This window comes from Tenrec ecaudatus, chromosome 1 (assembly GCF_050624435.1).
Source record: "Tenrec ecaudatus isolate mTenEca1 chromosome 1, mTenEca1.hap1, whole genome shotgun sequence".
Taxonomy (NCBI): Eukaryota; Metazoa; Chordata; class Mammalia; order Afrosoricida; family Tenrecidae; genus Tenrec; species Tenrec ecaudatus.
The window spans coordinates 293,002,953-293,019,104 of NC_134530.1; the positions used below are offsets into that span (position 1 = coordinate 293,002,953).

The 16,152-nt window shown below is 51.4% G+C and overlaps 1 pseudogene; it reads left to right on the forward strand.

Moving 5' to 3' along the window:
• The first annotated feature begins 2,936 nt into the window (after positions 1–2,936).
• On the forward strand, positions 2,937–4,140 carry LOC142437484 (large ribosomal subunit protein uL3 pseudogene; annotated as a pseudogene).
• The last annotated feature ends 12,012 nt before the right edge of the window (positions 4,141–16,152 follow it).

The following is a 16,152-nucleotide window of genomic DNA, read 5'->3' on the forward strand; positions in this document are numbered from 1 at the left end:
TGTGTCCATTTCCATGCCCAGGTCCAGGAAAGGCTATGCGTCATGCAGGATGCTTGGGAGCAGGTCTTTCAGGCCTGGGAACGGAATCAAGGGAGACGGCAGGCCATTCACCACAAGCAGCTCTTCCTCAGACAGTGAGGCAGCTGGACAAGATCCTGCAGGCTCAGGAGACAGCTCCCCTCACCACACACAGACACACTGACCCCAGGACCTCCAGTCCTCCTGTAGTACCACCCCAATCCCCCTTCCTTCCTGGATCACTTGCTGCTATTCTGATACGGAGCTAGATAGTGTGTCTTCCCAAGTGGCCAAGGGGACACCTGAGCCTCAGGTCACTCAGGGCCATCTCCTCCCCACACCTGGCCCCGGCCAGCCAAGCCCTACGCGGTTTGGTTGGAAATTGATGGGCCTCCCCCCCACCTTGTCAGAAGTTGGGATGTTCCTAACGGCCCCCAGGTTGGAGTGCTCTTCTTCCTCAGGTTCCTTCCCCTCCTGCTCAGCACCCACCTCCCCACCCCAAGCCGCAGGCCCCTCGATGCACCCCCAGAGAGCCCAGGCTGTAAACCAAGGTTCTGGCAGATGTTGCTGTCTAGGGTTCCCTTTGAACCAGCATCTGTGCCCCCGACACGCCTCCCCACCTCTGTGTCACCTCCATGACTGCCCCAGGTCTTCCAGGAAGCCAGTGCCCTGGATAGCTCTGTGGAAGAGGTGGAGCGGCTGATCCAGAAGCATGGCACCATCAAGAGGTGCTGAGCACACAGGACAGGGAGGTGATTCCCGGGAAGGTCATGGGCGTTACCCTGATAAGGCCGGGGTATCCAGACTGTTGGGGGCACACGGGTGAGGTGTGTATGCACACCCAACCTGTGCTGGTTGGTGAGGGATTACCAAGGAGCCAGGGGCTCCAATCCAGGGCTGGTGACCAAGCCGAGGTGCCCAAGCACCCAGACGCGCATGGGGATGGGTTAGGCCACACTCTGGGGACCACAAAGGGCATTTGGATCTGCCCATATCACATGGCCCCTGCTTCCTTCTGCTCAGGCGCCTGGCCAACCCTCAACTGCAGAGCTGAGGGGAGGCCCCCGCGAATTATAGTGAGGGCTATGGGCTGTGAGCCAGCCCCAGCAGGGGTACACTCAGTACTCAGGGCTGGGCCCACCTCCCACCTCCCACTGTGCAGGAGGCTGAGCTGAGAGAGCAGGCCAGGGTGCTGCCAGGCCCCTGGGTTCAGGGCCTGTTGGGCACGATACGTGAGCGGTCCGCTTGAGTGGAAGCCCTGGGAGAGGGTCAGTGACACAAGCTTCACATCTCTCTGATTACTGCCGGCTTTCTCAGGGCTGCTAGCCAGTTCCGAGGGCACCCCACCTGAACCCCATTTTACCTTTACAAGTGACCTTCAGCCCCACTAGGGGCCAAGGGGCGGCCTGCGGTGGAACGGGATGTGGAGAGTTTAATGGCTTTTCCAGGGGCAAAGCTAGGACTGGAGCCCAGGGCCCTTGATCTCAGAGCCGTGTGGACACCTGTCATCCTGATGGGCAGAGTAGACAGGGCCCCAGGGGTGGGTGAGGGGCACCCTCCACATGAGAACCCACCCATGGCTCCTGCCCAGCCACTTCCTAGATCTGAAGACTGATGGGCCTGGGCCCTGTCATCTTGGGTGAAAGAAAAATTATTGTGCTGTCCCTGAGCTTGGTCAGCATTTCACTCCTTGGCAGAGCCCGAGGGGTATACGGGGTCACGGCTTGGGGCCAAGGCAGTATGAACACCAGGGCACTCATGTCCCCACCATCACACAGGACAGCGACTGGATCCAGGGGTGGGGAGAGCAGCTGGAATAGCCTGACCCTCTTGGGGACCACAAAGAGAAGCTGATACGGTTTCAGAAACACCTGGCCTATGAGACAGAGACCCCATGGAAGGGAGGCAGGAAGGGAATTGACAGAAAGAGCTGGGACCCCTGCTAGGTACTGGTTTTCCATCCAGCAGCCTTGTCCCCAACACCCGCAGTGTCACTGTGTAGACACTAATCAGCCAGGAAGAAAGGATCAAAGAGAACCCTGGGCAGAAGGGCAGAGGCCAAGCCTGTAATGTGCCCGTCCTCCACAGGGTGCCCTTGCTAGAGTCCTGGACCTTGTGAAGGATCTGGTTAGCATGGAAAGGCTGCTGCAGAGACACGAGGCCTTGGAGCAAGAGATGGGCCTCCTCCTATTTCAGGGGCTGGTATGCCATTGGGTCTAGCATCGGGGCCAGGCCAGGGGACCTCTTCTGTGGGACCCTGCAGAGGAAGAGCTGAGCCAGTATACTCCCATGCCAGGGGCCTCTTGAGCACAACCTGATCCCCTTCCTCAGCCTCCGTACATCCCCCATATCCCGGAGCAGAAGGCAGCCCTCCTCTGCCAGAGAAGCCTGGGGTCAGCCCGCAGCCTCGGCCACAGGTGCCAACAGTTTATGGACAGCTGGCAACAGCTCCAGAGCAGAGCCTAGAAGTGGTATGGACACCCTTTGGGTCCATTTCTTCACTCCTGCCCCCCTTCAGCAATCAAGTCCCATGCATCTCCTTGACTCCTTGTTTTAGGGTACAAAAGAGACCTTCAGGACAAACAATGTAAAGAAAACATCGATCAAGTCTTAAAAGAGACCACGACCACACAATGACCCAGACACATCATCCGTGAAACAAATCCAGGGAGACTCATATGTGTGTAAGAAAGAGGTCTACTGGCGATATCTAAAACAGATGGAAATAGAGTTACCATATGACCCAGCAACCCCCCCACCCTTACTGGGCAAGAAACAAACCAAGGTCAGACATCTGTGCTCCAAAGTTCATTGGCACAGTTCACAATTGCAAGGAATTGGAAAAAACCCAAATTTCCATCACCTGACAATTGGATTAAAAAGCTGGGGTACCTCTACTAGCGGGGATCAACGATATAATGTCACACCGGAAGTTCATGGCGCCCCAGCATGGGTCTCTGGGCTTCCTGCCTCGGAAGCACAGCAGCCGGCAAGGCGGGAAGGTGAAGAGCTTACCCAGGGATGAGGCCTCCAAGCCGGTCCACCTGACGGCCTTCCTGGGCTACAAGGCCGGCATGACCCACATTGTGCGCGAGGTCGACAGGCCAGGCGCCAAGGTGAACAAGAAGGAAGTGGTGGAGGCCGTGACCATCATGGAGACCCCTCCCATGGTGGTGGTGGGCATCGTGGGCTATGTGGAGACACCTCGCGGCCTCCGGACCTTCAAGACGGTTTTTGCGGAACACATCCGTGACGACGAGTGCAAGCGGCGGTTCTACAAGAACTGGCACTAGTCGAAGAAGAAGGCTTTCACCAAGTACTGCAAGAAGTGGCAGGATGACGAGGGTAAGAAGCAGCTCGAGAAAAACTTTAGCAGCATGAAGAAGTCCTGCCCGGTCATGCGCGCCATCGCCCACACCCAGACGCGCCTGCTCCTCCTGCGCCAGGAAAAGGTGCACCTGACGGAGATGCAGGTGAACGGGGGCTCCGTGGCTGAGAAGCTGGACTGGGCCCGAGAGAAGCTGGTGCCAGTGAACCAGGTGTTCGGGTAGGATGAAATGATCGACATCACGGGGGTGACCAAGGGCAAAGGCTACAAAGGGGTCACCAGTCGTTGGCACACCAAGAAGCTGCCCCGAAAGACCCACCGAGGGTTGCGCAAGGTGGCTTGTATATGGGGTCTGGCATCCCGCCCGTGTGGCCTTCTCGATGGCCCACGCTGGGCAGGAAGGCTATCACCACTGCACAGAGATCAACAAGATCTATAAGATTTGCCAGGGCTACCTCGTCAAGGACGGCAAGCTTATCAAGAACAATGCCTCCACGGACTACGATCACTCAGTCAAGAGCAACAACCCCCTGGGTGACTTTGTCCACTACGGGGAAGTGATCAATGACTTTGTCATGCTGAAGGGCGGCATGGTGGGCACCAAGAAGCGGGTGCTGACTCTGCACAAGTCCCTGCTGGTGCAGACCAAGCGCCGTGCCCTGGAGAAGATCGACCTCGAGTTCATCGACACCACTTCCAAGTTGGGCCATGGACGTTTCCAGACCGTGGAAGAGAAAAAAGCTTTCATGGGACCACTCAAGAAAGACCGGATTGCCAAGGAGGAAGGCGCATAACAGATGGTACAGCATCGCTAAAAAGTAGTGATGAAAGTTTGAAGCACATCACTGCATGGGAAGAACTGGAAGAAAGCATGCTAAGCGAAGTAAACCAAGCACAAAAGAACAAGTACACATTGAGTCCACGGAGGTAAGCTTTAAAAAAAATGCAAAAGGGACATAGGGGAAAAGCTACTGTATGAACATTCCTGGGGTGAGGACCAGGTAATATGGCAGGGACCAGACCAAATTCAGGGATACACATGGTAGACAGATAAAAAAGAGGCGGGGAAAGGAATAGTAATAATAATAATAAATAAATGGGTAGCGGGGTCACAGGGCACTAACCCGCCCAAGGGTGCCACCGTGAACCCGTATATCTCCGATCTGCCTGCCTCTGTGCCTTTGCCTGTGCTCACCCTTTCTCTACTTGGCTCGGTCCTACACCTGTTCTTTTGTGTCTGGCTTATGTCATTACCAGCAGCCCTGCTGGCGTAGTGGTTACGAATTGGACTGTGATCTGCAAGACCGGCAGTTCAAGTCCACCAGCTGCACCTTGTGTGAAAGATGAAGATTTCTATGTCTGTAAAAGAGTTACCATCCCCAGAAACCGTGGGGGCAGTTCCACTCTGCCCTTTAGGGTTACCATGAGTCAGAGTTGACTGGATGGCAGTGAGTTGGGAGTTTTATTTATTTCATTCCCAGCATGTCTTTTCAAGGTTCATTTGTGACCTGACATTTATCCCCCTATTTTAATGAAAGGACACCACTCCGTTCTAGAACTCGAACTCACTGACTTGGTCCATCCATCTGTCCACCGACTCAGAGGTGGCTTCCACCTTTGGCTGTCGTAACTATAATGCAGTGATGTCCATAATTTAAAAGAAAGCGTTTTGACATGATGTTTTTAGGGGACACAGTGAGACCAGAGCTTTTGTCCCTGCTGGTGAAGGGCCTGGAGGTCAATCCTTTTTTTTCTTCTTTTTTAAGTGTCTCTATTCCCATCTAGAAAAGATGGGCCCCTCTCAGGACTGTATATGGTTTCTCTCCTTGAAACAAAAAAATCCATTTTTGTGCCCATTACATAGAGGGGGGAACGAAGCTTACAAGCTAGTGCCCAGAACCAACAGCCACAAGGCTGGTGGCTGGAGGAGGTCTGTGTGCCCACTGTGGCTGCAGGAGGGACAGAGGGGCCTGCAGGGGGGCCACTGGGCCTCAGAGACCTTCCAGGCGAGGCTACAGGAATTGCAGCAGCTCTGGGGCGAGCTGAGGGCCAACTGTAGGAGGAAAGAGACCACACACCAGGAGTCCTGCAAGGTGGGACTGTGCATGCCCTGGGCCAGGTTGGATGGGACCCCAGGTTGCCCAGTGCCCACTCCTCACGCCACGTCCTGCCCCAAGCCCTGCATACGGGGGAGCATCTGGGAGCTGGAGAGCTGGCTGCATCCTGTGGAGGGGGTGCTGTGAGTCCCGGGCAGTGGATAGGACCGTCCTGGGGTGGATGAGCTCCAACTGGGGGCAAACAAGACTCGTTTCAAACACCAGCTCTGTGTCCTCTAAGGGCCCGTGTACAACTGCGACAACACAACATTGGGTCCTGCTGGGTCCCCATTAGCATCTGGGAGGAAGGCTATTTATTACAGGGAATCCTACCTTTGTCCCTTGGTATTAATTGCAGACTCACTGGGTGACGGATTGTATCTGACACGCAACACGTTTGCCGCAGCAAACACCAACACTTTGTCAAACTCTGTTTGGTATTGCTCCATCCCTCCATTATTCTCCCTAATGACAAAAATAATTAACACATTCATATAAAAGCACAGGATGAGGAAAGCTTTAATTTATGCATCTAGCTCAGGGTCCTCCCTCTTATCAATATATGACAATCTAATGAGGCTTAATTAAAAAGTAGCAGTGAAGCAATTTAGGTAACTGAGGGATTGTCACGTGTCTGGTTGTGACAGCATGTTTTGTGCACCATGGAAGATAACAGATTTGTCTTCTGTGGTATCTCATACCCGATTCATGATTGAAGTGAATTGTGCTTATTCAATCATTGTTCTGCTTGCTGTCCTGCTGGCTGCATCCTCTTCTTGCTTTTTTGTGCATGGCTCCCTCTGTTGTGGTGACAAATGGCTCCAGAGGGATTTGACATAGGGAGAAAGCCCACCCACATCAACTGTCACCAGAAGCAGACACTAAGTCCATTTCTCTCACCTCACAGAACTATGCACACCAGACACTGGTAGGGCTGCCTGGGAGGGGAACACTTAGTGCAGTGGTTCTCAACCTGTGGGTTGCGACCCCTTTGGGAGTCATATGGCCTTTTCACAGGGCTCACCCAATTCATACCTGTAGCAAAATTACAGTGATGAAGTAGCAAGAAAATCATTTAATGGTTGGGGGAGGGGGCATCACCACAACAAGAGGAGCTGTATTAGGAAGGTTGAAACCACAGCCCAAGTGTGTTTAGGACTTTGCTGCCCTCAAGGTCATCAGACATTCCTGAAGGCAGAGCCACTGCAGGAAGCCCTTCTGGGAAATGCCCTGAAGACAGGTCTCAACCAACTGCACCCTCACCCTCCGAGATCCTAATCATAAGACCCATGGAAATGCTCCCTGCCACTTCGAAGTCTGTAAGTCCATGGGAGCAGAAAGCCTCCTCTTTCTCCCTTGGAGTGGTGGCTGGTGAGTTCAAACTGCTCACTTTCTGGCTAACATAACCCACAGACCAGCTCCCCCTGAGCTCAGTTTGGTTTGCCGCACAGCACACATTGTTTGGAACCTTCTGAAATAGCTATGCACATGTGCAGGTTGGGGGGATTTCGCACAAGATGCAGTTTTCCACCCTCTCTTGGAAAAAATAATTTTCGCAAAAGGCTTGTGTTCTCTTCTGGATCTGAGTAGCAGCTACTCTCATGAAGTCATAGCACATACATTCATGCTACAGTCCTCCCAACTCCCTAATGTCTTACGCCAAGTCTGCTCCATGCTTTTCTGTGTCCTACATGGCAGCTGTAGGCACCCAAGGCATGGGCTCTGCAGCCTGGGTCCAAATCTCTCCTTCCCACTTCCTCACTGTGTGGTCCTAGGCTCATGACTTTATAATCCTGTGCCACTGATTTTTCATCTGTAAAATGAGGCCAGAATAGAGTCCAAACATAGGCTTGTTAAGTGGAATAATTGAATTATTATACACAAAAAACTTAGAACGGTGCTTGGCATCTTGCAAATACTATTAGGTGGTTTAGCATAGGGACTGGGTCATCCATTACATATGCTCAGGTTCAAACTTCCGGCCAGGAAGGGGTGGTACACCTAGGTGGGCATTACACCTGGATTGGCCCATCTGGGCCAGGTGAATTCAATCCAGCCATTGGGTTGACCATGACCGTCAACCATGCCTCCCTATGGAGGAATTGAAAAGGCAGGATCTTGACCGCTCCGATGTCTCCCTTTGCCCACTTTTCTGTTGTCCGTCACCCAGAGAGGAGGTCACATGTAGATACTTATAATCAGTTCCCTCTTTCCAATCCACCCTCCCACAACCCTCTCAGTATCACCACTCACAAATTATCAAGGTTTCTTGATGGATGGGGGAGCGGGGAGGGAGAGGGAAAATGAGGACTTGATGCCAGGGGCTTAAGTGGAGAGCAAATGTTTTGAGAATAACGAGGGCAATGAATGTACAAATGTGCTTTACACAATTGATGTATATATGGATTGTGATAAGAGTTGTATGAGCCCCTAATAAAACGATTTTTAAAAAAAGAAAAAAGGCAGGATCCCAGAGCCCACTGAGTGACTTTCTTTCCAGCAGCTTCTAGGTAGGCTGTGCCCCGTGAGTGGCCCTGAGGTGCCTGTGTAAACCTGAAACTTCTGCTCTCAAGAAACTCACTTGGTTCACAATCCAGGCTTCGAAGTGAGTTCTTTCTCACGCGAAGCGAAGGCCTGAGGTATATCTCTCCCAGGAGAGATCTAACAATAGTATCTTTTATTATAGAATTAGGAGCCCAGTTGGTGTAGTGGACTGTGCATTAAGCTGCTAATCACAAGGTTGGGGGTTTGAACTGACTAGCCCGCCCATGGGAGAAATATGAGGTTGTCTATTTCTGTAAGGCAGTGATTCTCAACTTTCATAATGCCCCCACCCTTTAATACAGTTCATGTTGTGGTCACCTGCAACCATAAAATTATTTTCATTGCTACTTCATAACTGTAATTTTGCTATTGTTATGAATTGGTTGACCCCTGTGAAAGGGTTAATTGATCCCCAGAGGGGTCGTGACCCCCAGGTGGAGAACCGCTACTGTAAGGATTTAAAGTCTCAAAACCCCAAAGGGGCAGTTCTTTGTCCTATTGGGCCGGTATGAGTGGGAGTCAATAAAATGGTAGTTAGGTTTTTTTCTGCATCAGTATCAGATTCTGGTGGCAATTTCAGTCATCCTGCATTGTGGTCTGGTTTGAACTCTGTAGATTTGTGGGAAATGACTGCCCTGGTTTGAGGTGAGGGCCACGGTGCTTCAGTGGTAGATCTCTCATCGTCTTTCACCGGGAAGACCCAGGTTCGATTTGCAGCCAATATGCCCCAGACTGTCAGTGAAAGTTTGTGTGTTGCTATGACACTGAGCAGGCTTCAGTGATGTTTCCAGACTGAAATAGAATAAGGATGAAAGACCTGATTATCTCCATCCACATATCGACCTATGGCCCGCCACGGTTGGCTTCCCCTCCCAGCTCTGGTGATAGCACAGACTGGCATAGTTTGCTCTGCTTCCCATGAGGTGCCCATGAGAAGCTGACTCGACAACCACGGTCAAGATCAACAGCTTGAACTCCTTTCTGAGTCTACAGAAACAAGAACAACCTTCTGAAATGAGGTCGCATTGCTATTTGGGACTCTGAGAAAGCCTTTGTGACAAGGATTGTGCTCTGGATCCCAAAGGCGACTTTTAAACACAGCCACATAGCAACTCCGGAAATTGCCATAGTAGAAGTCAAGTTTAAAAAAAAAAAAGTTCTACTGACTTGCTCAAAGAGGCCAGAGGTGGATGGGGGTGCGGTGGGGTGGGGTGGGGTGGGAGACTCCTCTAAAAATGAACAAATTTGTTTCGTACATATTTGTCATGTCTTTTGATCCTGAAAGATGGGCGGGGGAAGCAGACGAGAGGAGGAAACGGCGACTGACAGTCATCTTGTTGGTGTTCCCACAGCATCCCCTCCTTAGGCACTTGCTGCCATCTCATCCAACTCCACTCAGTATATTTTCACCCAGCAATGATGCAGAAATGTCTGTGTACTCCAGTTTTATTGTAGTCAGGCAGCATTTACGGGTTTGACTTTCAACACAGCATGGCAAGACGTCTAGAAGCAATTATAACCAGCACCTGCTCTGTCTGTGCGGTGGGCAGGCAGTGACAGATTCCCAGCTTCTGGAACACTAGTGCCCCCTCCCAGCTCAGGATAATGACGGTGACACTTGGCCTCCTTGTTGTCTGGGGGAGATCTAGGAGCTCTCCTCTGAAACCTCATATTATTGGCATTTCTTTGAGTGAACACATCAAATTAGTGACTGTAAAGGAAGGCGTAGGAGATGATTATTGGTGACAAGACAAGCCTCAACCACCTCCAGAGAGCATGTCTCCTAAGTGCAAAGTATGAAGAGGGAGGAAACAATTGACCAAAAATGGAATAGGCTCTGAGTCTCCCACACAATGTATGTGCGTGGTCACTGAGGCGCCAACATTATGGCTGGAGGATGGATATGGTTTGTGCAGCCGTGATTGCCATCCAGAACGTGCCGTGCTATTGTGAAAAATGATTTTTTATTCGGAGCAAATCTCTGCTTCCACTTGCTTTAATGCTTCGCGAGAGACAGGGACTCTGGGAGGGGTCGGGATGCACAGGGCTGTGCTGACCTCAGGAACTCATGTGTAAAGGGATTTTTCTCACTTGGAAGCAGGCTGGGTTCACAGCTGTTCTTTCTGGTAAAGCTTGTTTCTGAACCTTGCCACGTCTGAGTCCGAAGAGGGAAATGAAGGTGACAAATGCTGCGAGGAGCCCTGGGAACATCTTGGCTATGGTTCTGCTTAAGTCTGTTTCATTTGAATCCCAGTTTTACCTTTCCTCCTTTCTGGGTTCCGAAGCATCAGATGGGTGCCAAACGCTTCCACGGACAACTAAAGCTGAACAAAGTGGAGGCAGATGAAGAGCAACGGGAGGTTTGTATTTGGGAGACTGAATACTTGGGCTTTCTAGGCCAGTCCAGCTGGTGGTTAGAGCCCTGTTTCAGATTCCACTGAAATCTCCTAGTGTCCAAGGACCAAGTGGCTCCTAAGTCCAGAATTTCTGTTACCTGTCTCACCAAGAAGAAGCTGGGCCAAAATGCATTGAAGAATAAAGCAGGAGCTTGGCTTGTGAATCCACTCTCTGATTCTGAAATTTCAAAGGCTCCATGCACAGACATTTCAACACTGAAAGCACAGCAGGGAAAATCAAAGACTTGGGCTTCCTCCTTGCCCCTCTTTTAGGGCTTTTATAGTTTTCCAAGGTGCCTCCCAGAGCCGAGTGTTGTATAGGTCATGTTTTAAAATGTCGTAGTTCTGAGGGACTTGCTGTTCTGCTTTCTTTTGCAAGGAGACCCGGTTTCTTGTCTTGTGGCCAAACACAGAGCACAGATGTCTGTGGGCCCCTCTCTTTCCCCTGACTTTTGTTCTCTTCTCTGGATACCCTACTGACCTGTTCTCCCTTACAAGATCTGAACTGCTCACACACTTCGTAAAATTCTCATCCTAGCGAGAAGCACTTGAGCATCTTATTAGAGCCTGTATGAGTTCTGTTCTGGATGCCTATTTGTGTAACTTCAGGTCTCTGGCATGGAAACGTCCCATGCCCACAGACCCACACAGGTAATATAAACTCCAACAGTAGTTTAAGGTTTAAGGTGGTCACAGGGAACACTGGGGCCCGTGTCTCCTGGTGAACCACACAGGCTGTCTAAAGGGGCTAGTTCCATCTCAATGTAGCCATGCAGGAATGTAGACCGGTTAGGTCGCAAGACAAGGGGTTGTTCCTCTCCATGCTTAGGGGGCCCCCTACGGGAGGTTGGAAGCCAATGCGGGCTAAGCCCAAGCCAGGAGAGCTTAATTGACGCCTCCCAGCTGAAAGCCCTTAAAAGGCTGGAATCTGGAGTCCACCTCCCCTTCCCTTCAGCTGCTTCTCTGCCTTCCACTAAGCAGGGCTGGGTGTGCAGTGTCATGAGGGTGCCCGTGTTCAGTTTAGTGTAACGCCGGAACCTTCTTCTCTCATGTATATAAACCCACTCGGATTACCAACCAGGCTTTGGTGTGAATTTCTTTCCAGTGTGTAGCCAAGGACCGAGACATTTCCCACCTGAGAAACCTAACAGACCCAGACTTACAATAAACCCATATTTTTATTTATAAGGCAAGATGTGACCAGGTCTAGACAATAATGGTGAAGAGGGCCCTGCGTTTGAGAAAGATTCTGAAGTAGAATCCATAACTCTTAGAAATGTATTGGCCTTAGGGGAGGGGCAAAGAGGGCTGGATTGAGAAAGTCTCTGGCATCCAGTTCTGACTTGACTTCTGGATCCTGAATCCTTCAGGGCCATGACCTTGCCCTCCAGTCAGACCTTCCAATAGCCATCTTCTCAGAGCCTTGTTAAGTTCTCATAATACATTACACCTGCTATCCTGTGAGCAGCTACCAAACCCAGGCACTTTTTTCAAAGGCAAGCTCACTCTCTCTACCCCTAAGAGCAGGAAGTTTGGGGATGATGGATATGAGATACCACAGAAGACAAATCTGTTATCTTCCATGGTGCACAAAACATGCTGTCACAACCAGGACTCGTGACAATCCCTCAGTTTCCTAAATTGCTTCACTGCTACATTTTAATTAAGCCTCATTAGATTGCCATATATTGATAAGAGGAATGACCCTGAGTTAGATGCATAAATTAAAGCTTTCCTCATCCTGTGCTTTTATATGAATGTGTTAATTATTTTTGTCATTAGGGAGAATAATGGAGGGATGGAGCAATACCAAACAGAGTTTGACAAAGTGTTGGTGTTTGCTGCGGCAAACGTGGTGCGTGTCAGATACAATCCGTCACCCATTGAGTCTGCAATTAACACCAAGGGACAAAGGTAGGATTCCCTGTAATAAATAGCCTTCCTCCCAGATGCTAACGGGGACCCAGCAGGACCCAAAGTTGTGTTGTCGCAGTTGTACACGGGCCCTTAGAGGAGACAGAGCTGGTGTTTGAAACGAGTCTTGTTTTCCCCCAGTTGGAGTTCATCCACCACAGGACAGACCTATCCACTGCCAGGGACTCGCAGCTCCCCCTCCACAGGATGCAGCCAGCTCTACAGCTCTCAGATGCTTGCCCGTATGCATAGCCTGGGGCAGGTATTGGGGTGAGCAGTGGGCACTGGGCAACCTGGGGTCCCATCCAACCTGGCCCAGGGCGTGCACAGTCCCACCTTGCAGGCCTCCTGGAGCGTGGCCTCTTTCCTCCTACAGTTGGCCCTCAGCTCGCCCCAGAGCTGCTGCAGTTCCTGTAGCCTCGCCTGGAAGGTCTCTGAGGCCCAGTGGCCCCCCTGCAGGCCCCTCTGTCCCTCCTGCAGCCACAGTGGGCACACAGACCTCCTCCAGCCACCAGCCTTGTGGCTGTTGGTTCTGGGCACTAGCTTGTAAGCTTCGTTCCCCCCTCTATGTAATGGGCACAACAATGGATTATTTTGCTTCAAGGAGATAAACCATATACAGTCCTGAGTGGGGCCCATCTTTTGTAGATGGGAATAGAGACACTTAAAAAAGAAGGAAAAAAAAGGATTGACCTCCAGTCCCTTCACCGGCAGGGACAAATGCTCTGGTCTCACTGTGTCCCCTAAAAACATCATGTCAAAACGTTTTCTTTTAAATTATGGACATCACTGCATTATAGTTACGACAGCCAAAGGTGGAAGCTGCCTTTGAGTCCGTGGACAGATGGATGGACCAAGTCAGTGAGTTCGAGTTATAGAACGGAGTGGTGTCCTTTCATTAAAATAGGGGGATAAATGTCAGGTCACAAATGAACCTTGAAAAGACATGCTGGGAATGAAATAAATAAAATTCCCAACTCACTGCCATCCAGTCAACTCTGACTCATGGTAACCCTAAAGGGCAGAGTGGAACTGCCCCCACGGGTTCCGGGTATGGTAACTCTTTTACAGACATAGAAAGCTTCATCTTTCTCACAAGGCGCAGCTGGTGGACTTGAACTGCAGGTCTTACAGATCACAGTCCAATTTGTAACCACTACGCCAGCAGGGCTGCTGGTAGTGACATAAGCCAGACACAAAAGAACAGGTGTAGGACCGAGCCAAGTAGAGAAAGGGTGAGCACAGGCAAAGGCACAGAGGCAGGCAGATCGGAGATATAGGGGGTTCACGGTGGCACTCTTGGGCGGGTTAGTGCCCTGTGACCTCGCGACCCATTTATTTATTATTATTATTACTTTTCCTTTCCCCGCCTCTTTTTATCTGTCTACCATGTGTATCCCTGAATTTGGTCTGGTCCCTGCCATATTACCTGGTCCTCACCCCAGGAATGTTCATACAGTAGCTTTTCCCCTATGTCCTTTTGCATTTTTTTAAAGCTTACCTCCGTGGACACAGTGTGTACTTGTCCTTTTGTGCTTAGTTTACTTCGCTTAGCATGCTTTCCTCCAGTTCTTCCCATGTAGTGATGTGCTTCATACGTTCATCACTACTTTTTAGCGATGCGTAGTACTCCATTGTATGTATGTACCACAGTTTTTTTCCCCCCACTGAAAAAGAAGTCTTTATTCTGATCCCATGTTATGCGCCTTCCTCCTTGGCAATCCGGTCTTTCTTGAGTGGTCCCATGAAAGCTTTTTTCTCTTCCACTTTCTGGAAACGGCCATGGCCCAACTTGGAGGTGGTGTCGATGAACTTGAGGTCGATCTTCTCCAGGGCACGGCGCTTGGTCTGCACCAGCAGGGACTTGTGCAGAGTCAGCACTCGCTTCTTGGTGCCCACCATGCAGCCCTTGAGCATGACAAACTCATTGATCACTTCCCCGTAGTGGACAAAGTCGCCCAGGGGGTTGATGCTCTTGTTAGAGATATCATAGTCGGTGGAGGCGTTGTTCTTGATAAGCTTGCCATCCTTGACGAGGTAGCCCTGGCCAATCTTATAGATCTTATTGTTGATCTCTGTGCAGTGGTAGTAGCCTTTCTGCCCAGCGTGGGCCATCGAGAAGGCCACACGGGCGGGATGCCAGGCCCCGATACAAGCCACCTTGCACAACCCTCGGTGGGTCTTTCGGGGCAGCTTCTTGGTGTGCCAACAATCGGTGACCCCTTTGTTGCCTTTGCCCTTGGTCACCACCGTGATGTCGACCATTTCATCCTGCGCGAACACCTGGTTCACTGGCACCAGCTTCTCTCGGGCCCAGTCCAGCTTCTCAGCCACGGAGCCCCCGTTCACCTGCATCTCCGTCAGGTGCGCCTTCTCCTGGCGCAGGGGGAGCAGGCGCGTCTGGGTGTGGGTGATCGCGCGCATGACCGGGCAGGACTTCTTCATGCTGCTAACGTCTTTCTCGAGCTGCTTCTTACCCTTGTCATCCTGCCACTTCTTGCAGTACTTGGTGAAAGCCTTCTTCTTCGACTAGTGCCAGTTCTTGTAGAACCGCCGCTTGCACTCGTCGTCACTGATGTGTTCCGCAAAGACCGTCTTGAAGGTCCGGAGGCCGCGAGGTGTCTCCACATAGCCCACGATGCCCACCACCACCATGGGAGGGGTCTCCACGATGGTCACGGGCTCCACCACTTCCTTCTTGATCACCTTGGAGCCTGGTCTGTCGACCTCGCGCACAATGTGGGTCATGCCGGCCTTGTAGCCCAGGAAGGCCGTCAGGTGGACCGGCTTGGAGGCGTCATCCTTGGGGAAGCTCTTCACCTTCCCGCTGTGCCAGCTGCTGCGCTTCCGAGGCAGGAAGCCCAGAGACCCATGCTGGGGCGCCAAGAACTTCCGGTGTGACATTACATCGTTGATCCCTGAAGGTAGAGGTACCCCAGCTTTTTAATCCAATTGTCAGGTGATGGAAATTTGGGTTGTTTCCAATTCCTTGCAATTGTGAACTGTGCCACAATGAACATTGGAGCACAGATGTGTGACCTTGGTTTGTTTCTTGCCCAGTAAGGGGGGTGGGGGGTTGCTGGGTCATATGGTAACTCTATTTCCATCTGTTTTAGATATCGCCAGTAGACCTCTTTCTTACACACATATGAGTCTCCCTGGATTTGTTTCACGTATGATGTGTCTGGGTCATTGTGTGATCGTGGTCTCTTTTAATACTTGATCGATGTTTTCTTTACATTGTTTGTCCTGAAGGTCTCTTTTGTACCCTAAAACAAGGAGTCAAGGAGATGCATGGGACTTGATTGCTGAAGGGGGGCAGGAGTGAAGAAATGGACCCAAAGGGTGTCCATACCACTTCTGGGCTCTGCTTCGGAGCTGTTGCCAGCTGTCCATAAACTGTTGGCACCTGTGGCCGAGGCTGCGGGCTGACCCCAGGCTTCTCTGGCAGAGGAGGGCTGCCTTCTGCTCCGTGATATGGGGGATGTCCGGAGGCTGAGGAAGGGGATCATGTTGTGCTCAAGAGGCCCCTGGCATGGGAGTGTACTGGCTCAGCTCTTCCTCTGCAGGGTCCCACAGAAGAGGTCCCCTGGCCTGGCCCCGATGCTAGACACAGTGGCATGCCTGCCCCTGAACTTGGAGGAGGCCCATCTCCTGCTCCAAGGCCTCGTGTCTGTGCAGCAGCCTCTCCATGCTCTCCCGATCCTTCCCAAGGTCCAGGACTCTAGCAAGGGCACCCTGTGGAAGACGGGCACATTACAGGCTTGGCCTCTGCCCTTCTGCCCAGGGTTCTCATCAATCCTTCCTTCCTGGCTGGTCTTGGCCTTGGCCTCGGGCAGGTGACAGAGTCTGATTA